We start from the raw sequence: 14,947 nt of genomic DNA on the forward strand, positions 1-14,947 counted from the left end.
TTAAACACTCTTAATAATGAAAATAATAAAAAATAAGTGGATGTGTGGATGTGACTGTGCAACTGTTGACGCCTCTTAAAAGTTTCTTTTTCCCACTGAGAAAAACATCCATAAATCAATAGTTGACGAGATGACATCTTCATTCATTCCAGCTGACAGTGTTATTCATCATTGTTGGCTGAATGTCACACTGTGACAATCTGCACCTGAGTCTAAAGGAAGGATAATGTAATTGTGCATCGAAACAAATCAACCATCAAGTTAAATGCGAGTGTTCCCATGTTGGATATAAGTGGGTTTGAACTATGGCCTCCACCACTGTTAACAATGGTGCTATAAGGCTGGGAATGCAAATACATAATCTATTAATAAACATTATTTACATTTAATAATCTGTGGGTGTGAAAAAGCAAAACATGTGCACTAGAGCTGACCAAGCCAACACTGAATGCCAAATATCTCAGTTTTCACAGAAGTCCATTGATTGCATGTCACAGTCTAGTTTCTCTCGACCTGCATGTAGCCACTCACTTTCTTTCTATTTTAAATATACATTTTTCTACATAACCATTATCAAAAATAGGAAATAAAACCCTAAAAAAGACACCAAACCCGTATCACATGCATAGAGGAAGAGAGGTGTAGAAACTGATTGTAGCATTCAACTTATCTACAGCACTGATGAACATATTTTGATAAAAACACGGTTATTTGTTCAAATACTGCTCATTTGTAATTGATACGGTCTAATAATACATGTATAGATGCATTTTGATATAGTAAGACATGATAGAATTATAAAACATATTGTAAAACATATTGTTACACCTCACCTGAACTCAAGCCAAAAGGTGAACATCTAATTGTGGAATTAGACTAATAAAATAACTAAATGAACATTACTGATGCTCAGTTAGGACTGATTAGAAAGTGTTTCAGTCGTCAGCAGGACCTCAGGCGTGAAGGAGCTCCGTCGCACCAGGCCAGTACAGCTGGTGGAGGCCTTACAAGCATAGCGCCTCCGGTGTGTCTGATCTCTGGAGAGGGGAACCTAATACTTCCCTCCCCTCTCTCCACGCTTGGACGAGAGCGCTCACTGTACCATGAGCCGCAGAGTATGCGATTTCACTGTTTGGGTTGGCAGTCAGGACCGAAACTGTCCGCGTCTTAAGGAGCAGCCTGCCGGACTGAGAGGAAAAGACAGGCATCATGGAGGAACTATGTGAAAAATCTCCTGTTCTGTTTGATGGAGCTGTGCATTGTGTGTTTGAGCACAATAGAAGTGGAATTCATGACCTTCGCTGTTGTGCTGAGGCGTTTGAGCAGAGTTGTGTCATGTGTTACTTATGTTTTTGATGTTCACAGCTGAACACAATGAATGCAGCACTGAGGTCAGATCTGGATATGGGGGGGTCATATAAACTCTTTGTTTATGAGGTGTTTAGGCCAAACTCGTAAAGCTTCACACTACTACTACTACTACTATTACTACAAACTGTGTATACTTTATACTCTACTGTTTAGCATTTTTCAAAGCACAGCAGTTTCATTCAATAGTTTCATAGATTGGTTGAGATGGTAATCTATGTTTTACACTATATTAGATTTTGTTAAAATATGTCTTGTCTAGGGGCAGCATGGTGGAGCAGCAGATAGTGCGCATGCCTCACAGCAAGAAGGATGTGGGTTCAATCCCCGGGCGGGGCCTTTCTGTGTGGTTTGCATGTTCTTCCCGTGCATGTGTGGGTTCTCTCCGGGTACTCCAGCTTCCTCCCACAGACCAAAAACATGCTCATTAGGCTAATTGGTGATTGTAAAATTGCCCCTAGGTGTGAGAGTGAATGGTTGTTTGTCTTGTGTGTTGCCCTGCGATCGACTGGCGACCGGTTCAGGGTGTACCCCGCCTCTCGCCCGTTGACAGCTGAGATAGGCTCCTGCTCCCCCGCAAACCCGAAAGGGATAGGCGGTAACGAAAATGGATGGATGGATGTCTTGTCTACTTGTAACGCATGCACTCGATCCCTTACTTTACATTCATTCGCTCAAAGTTCACACTGACACCTGTTAAACTGCAATCTTTTATTCAAAAAAACAGCCAAAATCACTTTATCTTCCTTCACAGCTTACTTCCTTCGTGTTTGACACCTGGCAATGCTTTGTGGAAGCTGACTCTCAAATCTCACATGTCTGAACTTCCTTGAACAGGCCAACAAAAAGTTCCCTGCTCATAGATGCATTACAACATGATGATTATGCAGTTTTCACCAATAAGTTATGATAACAAAATGTGCACTGTGAGAGATTAGTCATTTCATTGAAGTGCCAAGTTTTTGTACTTCTGGGTAAAACATATATCATTGGTGCCGACTCAAAACCTGCAAAACTGGCAACGTCTTCTATTAAGTACATGTCAGGGCATCATCGTCCTCATCATCGGTTAATGAAAAAAGAGCATACAGCTCCACTTTCTCCGCTTCATTCTGACACTTTTATTCAACATTTCAGCACAAAGCCTGTTTTTAAAGTGGTCACACTGTATTATGCTCTTTCCTAGATCGATTAATTTTGGGAAACTGAGCGTTGTCAGTTTGATTGCTTGTAGCCAAAAGCTGAGATTCATTGACTCTCGGGGGATGAAGCCTGAAGAAAATTCCCAAATTTACCGAACTTAACATGAGTGATGAGGTTGAATGTGGTTAGTGCTTTAGCAGGATCTTTGCCTCTTTCCCGTGTCGGTCCTGTGAAAACAAGTTGATGAGGGTGGGCGGGGGGGTGCATCCCATTGCCATACTAGAGATCTGGATCTATTTTTGGAGGCAGCTCCTGCATCCCACACATGCATGATTCCCCTGGAGTGTCTGGTGACATCTTTTTCCCAGAGATCTATGTATACATGCGTCCTGGGTCATCTTTATTTGTCGTGTAAGCACTCCCAGATCAAGTGTGTGGTTCCCAGAGACCAGGTTTGCCTTGTGGAAGAGCGCAACACGGTGAGAAAACCAACAGATACAGAGTCGTGTTTGCCAATGACGACATAAATCAGTGGGATTCAGCATCTGACATTAAGAATAAGTCATCCCTACTCATAGATGATGTATGTATGGTATACTGAGGCACAGTACTGTTTTACGGTCTTAAACTGTGGGAAAGCATATTTTATACAACAGCATAAATTCTTGGCTCAGATTTCCACTGTAGTTCAAAATAGATATTGAATCATTGTGATTTGACATTCATCAGGTGATTTGTCACTGTTCATCCTGTCCAGAGGACGAGGGCGGAAAGTCTCAGCGAGGTCTTGATCCTCTCCAACACAACGTTTTGTTGTTTTGACTGACAAACCGTGTTCTCTGCTGCTGACTATCAAGCGTCAGTGTTACTCTGTATGTGGTGAAACAGCAAAGCAGCCGGTTTTTCAAGATCTCTCCCAGTAGGTTTCGTCATCGGGTCAAATGTGTTGACAGGAAACATGTAGACAAGAAATGTGTATTGATGACCATTGAGGCTTGCATCTTGACTCAAGGGATTGCAATGTCAATCACTTAGTTGGTTGGTCCACCGTTTTGGTTCAGACTGAAATATCTCAGTAATAATTGAATGGACGGATTGAAATTCTGTGACCTCCTCTTCCTCTAGCACCACCATAAGGTTAACATTTATGCTTTGCGTAAAAAATTGTCTATTTTAACTAGTTGTACAGAAAACCATGAAATCTGGTGCAGGCACTCACATTCAACTCAGGATGAATTGTTTTAACTTTGATGATCCCTTAAATTTAGCACCATCGTCAGTTTAAATTCAGAATTTGTCCAGCTCTTTGGTTCATGACTGAATAGCTCCAAAATATTTAGTGCTTATCAGCAAATGTTAGCATGCTGAAGTATTAAACTCAGTGGTGAACATGACAAACATTCTACCCAGTCGACATCGGCATGCTAGCACTGTGAGCATGTCAGTGTGCTAACATTAGCAGTTCAAAGTACGTCTGTGCTGAAGTGCAACTTCTCAGAGCCAGCATGGCTGAAGACTCTCAGCGAGAGGTCGATCCGAGTTGAATCTGACATGATGCTTTAGAAGTATTGCATGCTGGTATAGATATAAAATCTGATAAAATGTGCAATTCTTACATTGGTTGGGCTTAGAGCCACCATCTTACTTCAGATTCAAGATGAGGTGAAGCTCCCTGCAGGTTGAGAAAAGCCATCTGACTTGTTCCATGATGGACCGTAGATTCATCATTTTTGGTGCTGCTGCCAAAATCTATTTCATTGGCTGGAGAAAGAAGATAGGACTCCATTTTAAGAGCACTTCAAGATAGATATGCACTCTGTCTTTCGCAGATGTACAGATAACTGAACCATTGAACAGAAAAAGTGACCGACCAAGATAAACAGCATGAAACTGACCAAGCAGACTGTCCACTTGCTTCCATTAAAATATAGGGTTTCAGGTTAATGGTTGGGATGGATTCGACATTCTCTCCCTTGCTTGGTTGACAGATCTATGCATCATGTCCAACTTGGATGTTTCTGAGCCTGTCAGCAATGATTTTTCCGAGCTGTTCTGAAACTCCTGGATATTGAATACAGTCTTGATGCCAAATTCCACTCAGGAAATCCGTTGCTGAAAAACTAAAAAGGGAACAGACATACATTTGGCAAGTGATTAAAAAAAGCCCAGACATTGATCTCCGTCAAAGGAGATTTTAAAGCTTTTACGTTGAGCATTTTTTCATGGATTTCATGGTTAACTGGAAAGGCCAAATACGAATTTCTTTCTGCTTCAACAGCTTATCTGTTAAAATAATAATGTTGAACTACCAAAATATCAAAGGGCTTGCTTTTGATTTGATCTATTCATGGTTTGTTGAGCAGCGTTAACCTTAAAAGCTAACCTGTGAGAGTTGTCATCATTCAGTGGCAGGGTTTTCTCTGCAGCGATGACTGACTGGATGCATAGAAATAGTTTACAGATGAGTACGATACTGCACGGGAAGAATAATGGCTGCATTGTATGTAAAGTGTAAAATATGGTTCCAACTTGCCAGCATTCACACCCAGTCATTTATCAACAAGGGCGCAACAACCAGGGAAGGAAAATGATTTTTGATCCAAAAAACAATCAATCAATTTCACTATTTACTGTAACAATTTGATCATTTATATGTGCATTTGAATTACAAAAAAGCAAGCGATTTCTAGCTGACGTGGGTGGTAAGAAAGAGAGCAACTCAACATTTTCCCTAATCCTGATCATAGTAAGTGTATGAGCAGTTTAGTGACAGAGGAGATGAATGTGTGAGTGTGTGTGTAAAGGGTATCTGGGCAGCAGTGTGTCCTCCCGTCTATGATACAGTACATTCCTCCCTGACATTCACAAACCTTTTAATTCCTCTGAGCCATTAAATCTGATTGTAATAGCTTCTTTAGACAATTTGAGCCTTTCGGCCTGACAAAGCTGGAGGTCCTGATCTTGTATCCTTGTACTGCACTGTACAAGACAACATGGAAACAATTTGATTTGATTGAACGACCCCATGTACTTTCATACATCATTTTACAGAGGTTTCTTACCCGCTAATCACGACAGTCTTTACCGGCAGACTGAACCCAGCATGTCTGGTCTGCTGTGTGCAGCATCATATTAGAGTGTGAAATGTTACTGATTCTTCAAAACAAAAAACACGAGCTAGCACACACGACCACTCTATGATGAAACTTCTTTTTACACTCCTATCTTCCCACACGATGCACCTTTGCACACATGCTCTGCAGGGCGACCGTGATGCTTTGCCAGTCTGTCATTTATGTTCTTAAATCAGTATTTGTTAGTGTCACTTGTTGCTCTGTGAAATCTTTTCTGGATCTTCTTCAGAGGTGTTTTACCATAATAAGATAGTGGCTATCTGACATCACATTGCAATATAAGGAAGCTACAGTAGAGTTTTTATCTCAGTCTTGCAGAATCTAACAGGAAGAGCCTCCATTTGTTGATGGCACTCACAGGATTCCAGAGGGATGATTTCAAGGTGGATTTACTGTTTACTTCCATCTTTGCTTGTTACTGCGGCCACAAAATCCACAATTGGTCAGCGGGTTGGAGCCTGAATGGAGCTTAGGTGGTTCAAGCGGCATTGACCTCCTGAGTGTTGAAAGTGGACAGACCTGCCAATCTAAGTAAACATAATGTGTTAACACTGATGCAGTTTGTATTTCTGCAGAGACGCTCGGGACTTTCCATCCTCCTCTCTTCCATGTGGCAGCCATTAAAGGAACTGCTTCTGCTGGAAGGGCGTTTTACATTTAACCTCTGTGAATGCCACTTGTTGCATGTAAGAATTGGGTGTCAGAGCAATCATATGTGTCATCTAATATTTGCAAACTAGCCAGCTAGCTAACCACACACATATGTGCATACAGCTACTTTTTATTTTAATCCTAGATAATGTGGGAATTCGCCATATGAGAGTAAAGTGAGTGGGTTGTGCTGTAAAACTGAACTTAATTGCTGTGACACACTTGACATTACAGACTAATAAGAGTTTAGAAGTATAATGGTGAGTTTTCCTATATATCCAGACTCAGTAAAGGTGGCCTGGACCTCCGTGCTGCCACTGTGTCACCACACACAGTTTGACATTACACTGATCCACACAGTGAGGTGAGAGGGCGACGATAAGTGTGCCTGTAAAGCACACTGACATACCACAAGCCATAATGCTTTACATTACTGGTCGGCCATACAATAAGTACTAAAACCCTTTTCACATCCTGATAGAACTGTATTTTTATTGTAAATAAAAGCAATTTTCTCAGTTTCATGCTTGCCTTTCACATGATGTAGATTAGATTCCACTGTTTTGTTCGGGCAGATTTAAAAGGTGCTTAAGAGTCTAAATTAAGTGAAAACAGCTGAAAATGAGGACATGGCTGAATACTTTATGTAGATGCAGTTAAAAACTAATGAATTAGTATTTACAGCTCCTCTGAAGTGTATTCATGCACGACTACAGGCAAATTGAGACAAAATGTCTAGCTGATGACGCTTTTGAAAAGCTTCATTATGCAAATAAAGAGCGTGGCGCTAACACACAGCCACAGCACATACTGCTCCTCTCCAGTCTGTCATTTGTCTCAATCCACGGGGCCAAATATTATTTAACTTCACCGGGTCACTTTTTCTCTCAGACATTAAACAGGTTGCTGAAGGGTCAACAGTGAAATTCAGCGAACAACATATTACCTCACAAAGTGCACCACCAATTTATCTTTCTTCAGATTCGTGATAAACAACTCGTTAATCTAAATACAAATCTACACTAATGTTATTGAGGCTGTTACTCCATCACTGTACATTTTCCAGCACTGCTTTTCCAAGAGTTCCTTATCTCATCTGGGAGTCCTTCAAAAACGGATAACCTAGTTTGACTTGATGGATTGCAGACAGTAGCTGTGTTATCACATCCTGGGGTTAATACAGCAATACTGGAGGTAGATGATCAAGACAGAGGTTGCCCCTGCGTGGGAAGCCTTGATAAATCTGCTGCTGTCAAAGGGAACAAAAGCATACTGTAAAGGAGAAGAGAGGATGAAGTGTCGGGATAAAAGATACGACAAAGAATCACGGACAAGAACAGAAAAGAGAGAAATGCCCCTGTTGTCACACAAGCCACATCTCCTTTCTGCCCTGGCAGCATCCAAAAACTCAACAAACTCCTACTGATGCCAGCATATCTCCAGCAGCTGAACATTTCAGTGCTGTTGTCCCTTTACTCCTCTCCAGAGGTCGTCTCTTTGGCCACAGATCCCCTCTACAGCGACTCCAGCTCAGACTTCCTCTGGCCAACAGAAGCTTTGGCAGAAGGAGTTTGTTTTCAAGAAACTGTTTAACTAAGACTCCCCAGTCTGCGTTGTTAGACACACCAAGATAAATACATGTCTGTGGGGCTTTGTTCAGATAACAGACTTCGCTCACATGCTGTTACAGGCCGAGTAAATGACTGGACTCTAAACACAGGACACAGATAATGATCATTTGAATAACAAAAGGAGTTATTGTCAGAAAAAGGTAGATTGACCTCTTTAGAAAGGCAAGTTTTTTCTTGGGGCTGGTGATTAAAGATTGGCTGCAGCTGTGGTGGCTGATTGGCACAAGGAGGAGGTGTAGGTGAGCTGTGATTGCACGCACGCACACACGCACACAATGATAGACACAAGGAGAGGACTCACAAGACACAAAGGGATGGGGGAGAAACAAGGAAGGCAGGAGGGGAGTAATGTTTTCACTGAAATGAAATGAACAACCTTAAACCTTCTTCTGTGTGTGTGTGTGTGTGTGTGTGTGTGTGTGTGTGTGTGTGTGTGTGTGTGTTGTGTTTATGGAGGCTCTGAAAAAGACCACACAAACACTTTGTTGTGTTTGGAAAGATAAAGAATAAGAGATATTTTTCCCCGTCCATCACTTTAACATTATAAACACCATCTTTTTGATCCTCACACTGTCCTTTCATCGAACACACTAAAAAATGGATAATTTAGCAGATGACCAAAACCAGCAGTCCCAACACTTAATCATCTGTTGGACAGCCACGGTATTAATACTTTAATGTTGTTCTTGAGGCTGAAATGAAGCAACATTGCAGTCCTTCTTTTTCTCCTTCTGTGTAGAGATGAGACAGAGGGAGGTGGTGGGTGGTCTGAGTTCATGGAAGCTTCTTTTTTTTAATATAGCCAAATTAAAAACAAGTGCATAATGTGATGAGGGGCAAAACTGTCACTCAATGAAATAACATATAAACAAACTTTGACCGGCTTGACAGTCAAATACACCGTTAAGCATCCTTAAGCCTTCACTGTGAGTTCAAGCGATGCATCATTGTTGACTTTTTAGAGAAAGCTGCAGCTAAAAGCACTTTCATACCATTTTAATAACAGTTTGTCATAATTAGTGAATTACGAAATGTGTATACTTAAGTGGTGATATATGCTGAGTATGAACCAAACACTCCAGGGGTTTCCAGCATGCGAGAAATACTGTATGCGACCAAGCACTGATGTATGAGATGAGCTACACTGTAAAATGTAAATCTAATGCGCAATATTTTATGTTTACCGCAAATGTTTTTGCTGTTGTTGTTTTGCAGGTGAAAGCTGAAATCCAGTTCTTTTGAAGCATGTGCAATCCAGCACTGCAAAAGGTAATTCTCTGAGCATTTTGGAAACTTGCACTTTTTGAGGGGAATACTTTAAAAGCAAAATTAGAGAGCTGGGGGTCCATGGGTAATTACAATATTGAACATGTTGCGCCGATCACTTCTGAGACTTCCACTGTTCAAACCTCCAGTGTCTCAGTGAAGAGTTCGCAAACATTTGCTCACTCTAAAAACAGCTAACTGGGACAATCCTCCTGTCATGTTCAGACATCCGTCCCAGCCTTAAGTAAAGTCCAGACGCAGAATCTGTTTGGAGATGAGGAAAACCCACAGCAAGTGCATTGCTTTCGGTCCAGCGTGCGGTTCTGACTCACAGCCTCAAGGCCCATTTGGCAAACTGTATTCACTGCTGGCAAGCAGACGATTAGGCCTGGATATGCTCAGTGCAGCAGGCTCTGGCTGGCGGGCCAACAGTGGACAGAGCCAGGCTGACTCTGAACACTGAGGTGCAGCGGATGAACCATCCTGCTCAGTAGTTTTGACTCTGTTCATGATCTGAGTGATAACTGTGAAATGCAGGTGCTAATTTAATTTAATTTAATTTAATAAGGCACTCCCATGGGATTATAAAGATATTTTAAAAAGTATGGTTTCCTCAAATGAAAATCAAGATGTCAAATTACCACAAAGAGCAGGTGCTCTCATTTTCACACACACAAGACTGAGTGAGCTCTTTTCGTACTGATTCAGTCATATTTTCTATCGTCAACATTTTGCTCAACAGTTTACCTCAAATGAAGAGTATTAGTTTCATCTTGCCCATCCAGTTTTAGAGTGCAGTGTTACCTAGTTTGGATCAACGAGCAGACTCACAGGGAAGCAGCTGTTTTGTGTTAGAGACGTTACTCAGCTAGCAGCTGGGTGCCATGACTGCACTCAGTCGTTCTACAACAAACAGCATCCAGGAGACGATATCAGTAGCTATCTAACTAGAGTGATGGCTAATGAGATGTGTCGATGAGAAATGAGAGTTGCTGGGAAATGTATTTTCTCTTTGGACAGTGTTAGTTGTTTCCCTCTGCTTTTAGTCTTTATGTTAACACACCCCAGTCCTCTCTTTGTACTGAATATGAAAGTTTTATTTTAATTTTCTTGTCAAACAAATATGTATACATGGAAATAATTGTCATATTGTACATATATTTGTTGTTATTTTTCTATTTTCTGTTTATGCTTCTTGACTTGCAGTGTGACCTTTTTCGTTCTTTGTTTTTCCTCCTCACCGTGTTTATATGGGCCGAAGCACTGAGGCAGATTCCTTGTATGGAAAAACCTGCTTGGCAATAAATTTGATTCTCCAAATGAAAACAGAAAATCTAGCTTAAGCCATGATGTTGACTTTCTTCACCTCCTTGTTGGACAGCTGGTAATGTAGAGTGTGTTTATTGGGGGAAAAAAAAAAAGAAGTAAATGTCATTAAAAACTAAAACAAAGGGCAAAAAGTTGGATGTATGATTTTAGCATTACGGGTGACACCCAGGGTACACACTGGTGTTTTCACTTACTCCCACTCTCGCCAGCTAAAACCTGTTGCCAAACCCATGATTCCAAGAACGTTATGTAAAATGTAGATACAAAAATGTGATAATTGTCTAATCCTTTTTGACATAAACTCAATTGAAAACAATACAAAGACATGTATTCAATGTTTGACCTCATCAGCTTCATTGATTTTTGTAAATATCCGATTATTCTGAATTTGATGCAGCAACACATTTTAATTAAGTCGGGACAGGAGCAGCTAAAGACTGGGAACGATGTGGAATGCTCCAAAAACACCTGTTTGGATCATTCCACAGGTAAACAGGTTGATTAGTAACAGGTGATGGTATCATGATTGGGTATGAAAGGGGCGCCCTGGAAAGACTCAGTCATTCACAAGCAAGGATGGAGCGAGGTTCACCACTTTGTGAACACATGATTGTATGAAGGAGCTCAGGAACACTTTGTGAAACTATTATCCGTAACACAGCTTGTTCGCAAATGAGTGCATTCTGTTTCATTGATGTTTTACACAGCATCCCAGCTTGTTGGAGTGTGGTTTTTAGAAAAGAATATAAGCATCCTTCTCTTAGCTGTTCAGATATGTGATAGAAACATACTGTGACAACAGGTCTTTCACTGTCCTGCTCATACTGGCACAAGCTAAAGCTCAGCCTGAGGAGCTACTGTCTCCAGCCATCCTTTGACTGCCCCAGCAGTCATTCAGGCTCAGGAGCAGTGAATCCCTGAACTGAAGCAGAGATTTTCAGAAGCCCTGAAATGATATTGTCAGATATTAGGAGATTTCATATGGGCTGTAGTGTGCACGATGCAAACTTGTCTTTCTGAAACTGAAAATAAATAATGGAGAGTAAATCTCAGCTGTAGATCTTCATGTTAGTGCTGGAGGAACATGAAGCTTAAACTGACTTTATTAATGTTCTCTGCAACAGTTCACACAGGACAGTCACACACACACACACACACACACACACACACACACACACACACACACACACACACACACACACATATACTTAAATCCATGCGTATGTGTGTTTTTTTTTTAAGTTTTCATCTGTTTAGGCCTGAGCTTCTCTGTCCACTGCCACTGTTTGAATCAATCTGTAAATAAACTGAATTAGATTGTAGTATACTATGGGGGTCCAGGGTCTGACACAGTCAAGGATGTAGTACATTAGCATGCTTTATGGGTCATGCACCATGTGCAAGCCTCTTTCTGATACTGTTTGGTAAAGTTTCACAGCTGCCCACTGTAGGCCGTAATCTCGTGTGTGTTTAAATCACACATGAACACAGCTTCTGACTTTTCACAGCTCCTCGGTGTCTCTCCCGTCTCTGACACTGTAAATCTAACACGGCTCATTTATGCTGCCAAGAGAACAGATCACTCCAAGATCCCCCATGACAAGTATTTTTGTCACATTTTCAGCCATTAAGACTTTTCACCGAACTAGAAACAGCTCTGTCTGTGTACTGGAGGAGTTTTTTTTTTGTTTCAGGGATTTTCAAGAAATGAGAAGCAGACTGTCCGCACCGTCCTTATGATTTAGCTTTGCAGTTATGAATGAGGTGAGTCGAACATGCGTGAGTCATGAATTATTCGTACTTCTAGATTTCCTCAGCAGTAGAGCTGCAACTAACAGTTATTCTCATTTTCAGTTAATTCTCTGCAGATTCTTTTCTCAGTTAACTGGTTGCTTGATTCATAATTTTGCTTTATAAAATGTCTGAAAAAGTGAAAAATGTTCATGTTTTTATTCAGTTTCCTGTGAGAATTTTTTTGCTTGAGAAGCTGATACAGATTCTTGAAAGAGTAATTGTTTCAGCTGTCATTCGCAGTGTGTGACGTTCAAAGAATCACCATCATTACATTTTTTCCTCCATACAATTTATTGTATAAAAGATTTTTTTTTATTACTATTAGTCTAATTTTCATTTCTCTAAGTGCATTTTCAGTGTCTCTTTAACTCGGCGACATGATTGTGTATTTGAAAAAAGACTCATGCAAACTTACAGTTTGGGCTCTTGTGATAATAATCTGGTATTTTCCTCCAGTGTATTTCTTTCTCATAACTTCTGCTGTATACAGTAAACCTCCATCAACTGTGAGTCTTTCACCATGTACAGAAGTCACTCTGCGGCACGATCGCTGATACAGAAACTGATCAGAATCACAGAGCAGCATACGGTACCCAGCCTGTGTGTATTAGCAACGTACCTCCACAAGTTTAACTGACAAGTGTAATAAATCAAGGCAGGACCTTCCCACTGAACCACGTCAGAACAAATGGATCATGCCAGAATGCTAATTCCCCGCCAGCCTCTGTATAAACACAGGGAGGAGGAGGCAGAGGAGCAGAGTGGGTGAGGAGGGGGTGAGGCAGGGCGATGAGGGATGCACAGGAATTCACTGGCCAGTCAGAAAGAGGAGGGTTCAGGGAAGATTATAGGACAGATGATTGATAGAGTTTACTGCTTTTTATAACTCAAAGAAAATACGAAATAAAGGATTCTATTGCAAAATGTTACCCTCAGTAGATCCACTCTAAACGCAGACACATGTTCAACCAAGGCCTTGTGATTCGGCTACAGGAAGCCAAGAGTTTAATACTGGGCAATCGATTATTTTGTAGGAGCAGATGCCAACTTTTGCAAGAGGAGAACTTTTTGGAGGACACAGAAAATATCACAGCATTAGAGAGAGAGAAAAGGGGAGAGGGTGAGGAAATGAGTGACGGAAATAACGACTGCTCATGAGCGTGTTGAGTCCATGCTAGTGTGTGTAATAACCATGAGTCATGGAGCAAGACAATCAGATCTCACCTGCTTAGTCACTGGAAGCTGCTGGGGATAAAAACTCCATTAAAGATATCTCAATCCTGAAAGTAAAACACAAAATGCTGCCTGATAAGAGACCTTTGGGTGAGACTTTCAAGAGTCTGTTCGGCTGATAAGTGAGGTGCTGCTTGTGAATAAGCTGTGAAAATGAGAGCACGCATTAACACTGACGTTAAACATTTTATTCAGTGTCTTTCCTAAAGCTGACGTCCTCATAGATACACTTCTTATTTAATCTGGCAGCACGTCAAGAGGGTTTATGTTGTATAAACACTATAAATGCTTTCCCTGCTACATATATATGTGCTTCAGCAGCTGCCAGAGGTGGTGACTGTTATCACTGTGCAAAGTATGAACATAACGTCCCACTCAAATGAAATGAGACTTCACTGCGTGGCTCTCAATTCTCACTGAACTGGAGGTGAGCCGCTGCAGCTGTCAGTGCTTCTCAACTGCTTGTTTGGTTGGAATATTATAGTTGGATGTACTTATCCATCAGTGTTATATTAATAGTAATTGTATTTAAGGATTTTAATCTACTATGTACCTGTTTTTATATTCCTTGTTATGGAATATTTAAACCCACCATTTTATCAACCTTATAGCAGTTTGATCTTATTTGTAAGTATTTTAGGGACATGTTCCCAAAAACACTAAAAAACTGAAAAAAATCTACTTGAGTAAAGCAGCTAATAGATTAAAATAACTAAAGTTGATGACATGATTTCACGATTTCAGTAAAACAGATATTTCTGATTGTTGTTGAAAATAAATATAAATTCTTACAGAGATTGAAGTTGATTGAAAAGTATTGAAGTAACATGATTGATGAAGATATTTCCGTTGGCTTTCACTGGTGATGTGTTGAGAAGATCGTCGTGTCGTAGTCTCAACTATGCCCCTTTACATACACACCTTCAATAAAAGCCTGAATAAAAAGTACATCAGACAACAGCAATCGTGTTATTGCTGAAGTTACTCCCACCACAGCAGCCGATGATCCATCATGATCAATATCATCATTTCCTCTGCTGTTTGAGTCCTGAGTGCATCTGAGAAACCCTGAGCTGGAATATTCCTGCTCTCATTCCCATGATAGCTGTGACAGACCCAGTTGGTTTATGCATACCAGCCTGCTCAAATAAACCATACCAACTTAATGCCACCCACATGCCCCTTTAATCAAAACAGCTTCACTCTGCAGAGGAGCGGCATGGATGAGAAAGTTAAACAGGCTTTAAAGAAGTTTAGGAGGCTAATAAACAGATATTTCAGCCTCTGTGTCGAGGCTTATTTCCTAATCAGTCCATCTCTCTCTGTCTTTGTTTTTCTTTTGACTTTTTGGCTGACTTGGAATATAAAGACCTCTCCTGTCACTCAAGATCAAACTGC

This window comes from Chaetodon trifascialis, chromosome 2, assembly GCF_039877785.1.
Source record: "Chaetodon trifascialis isolate fChaTrf1 chromosome 2, fChaTrf1.hap1, whole genome shotgun sequence".
NCBI classification, from domain to species: Eukaryota; Metazoa; Chordata; class Actinopteri; order Chaetodontiformes; family Chaetodontidae; genus Chaetodon; species Chaetodon trifascialis.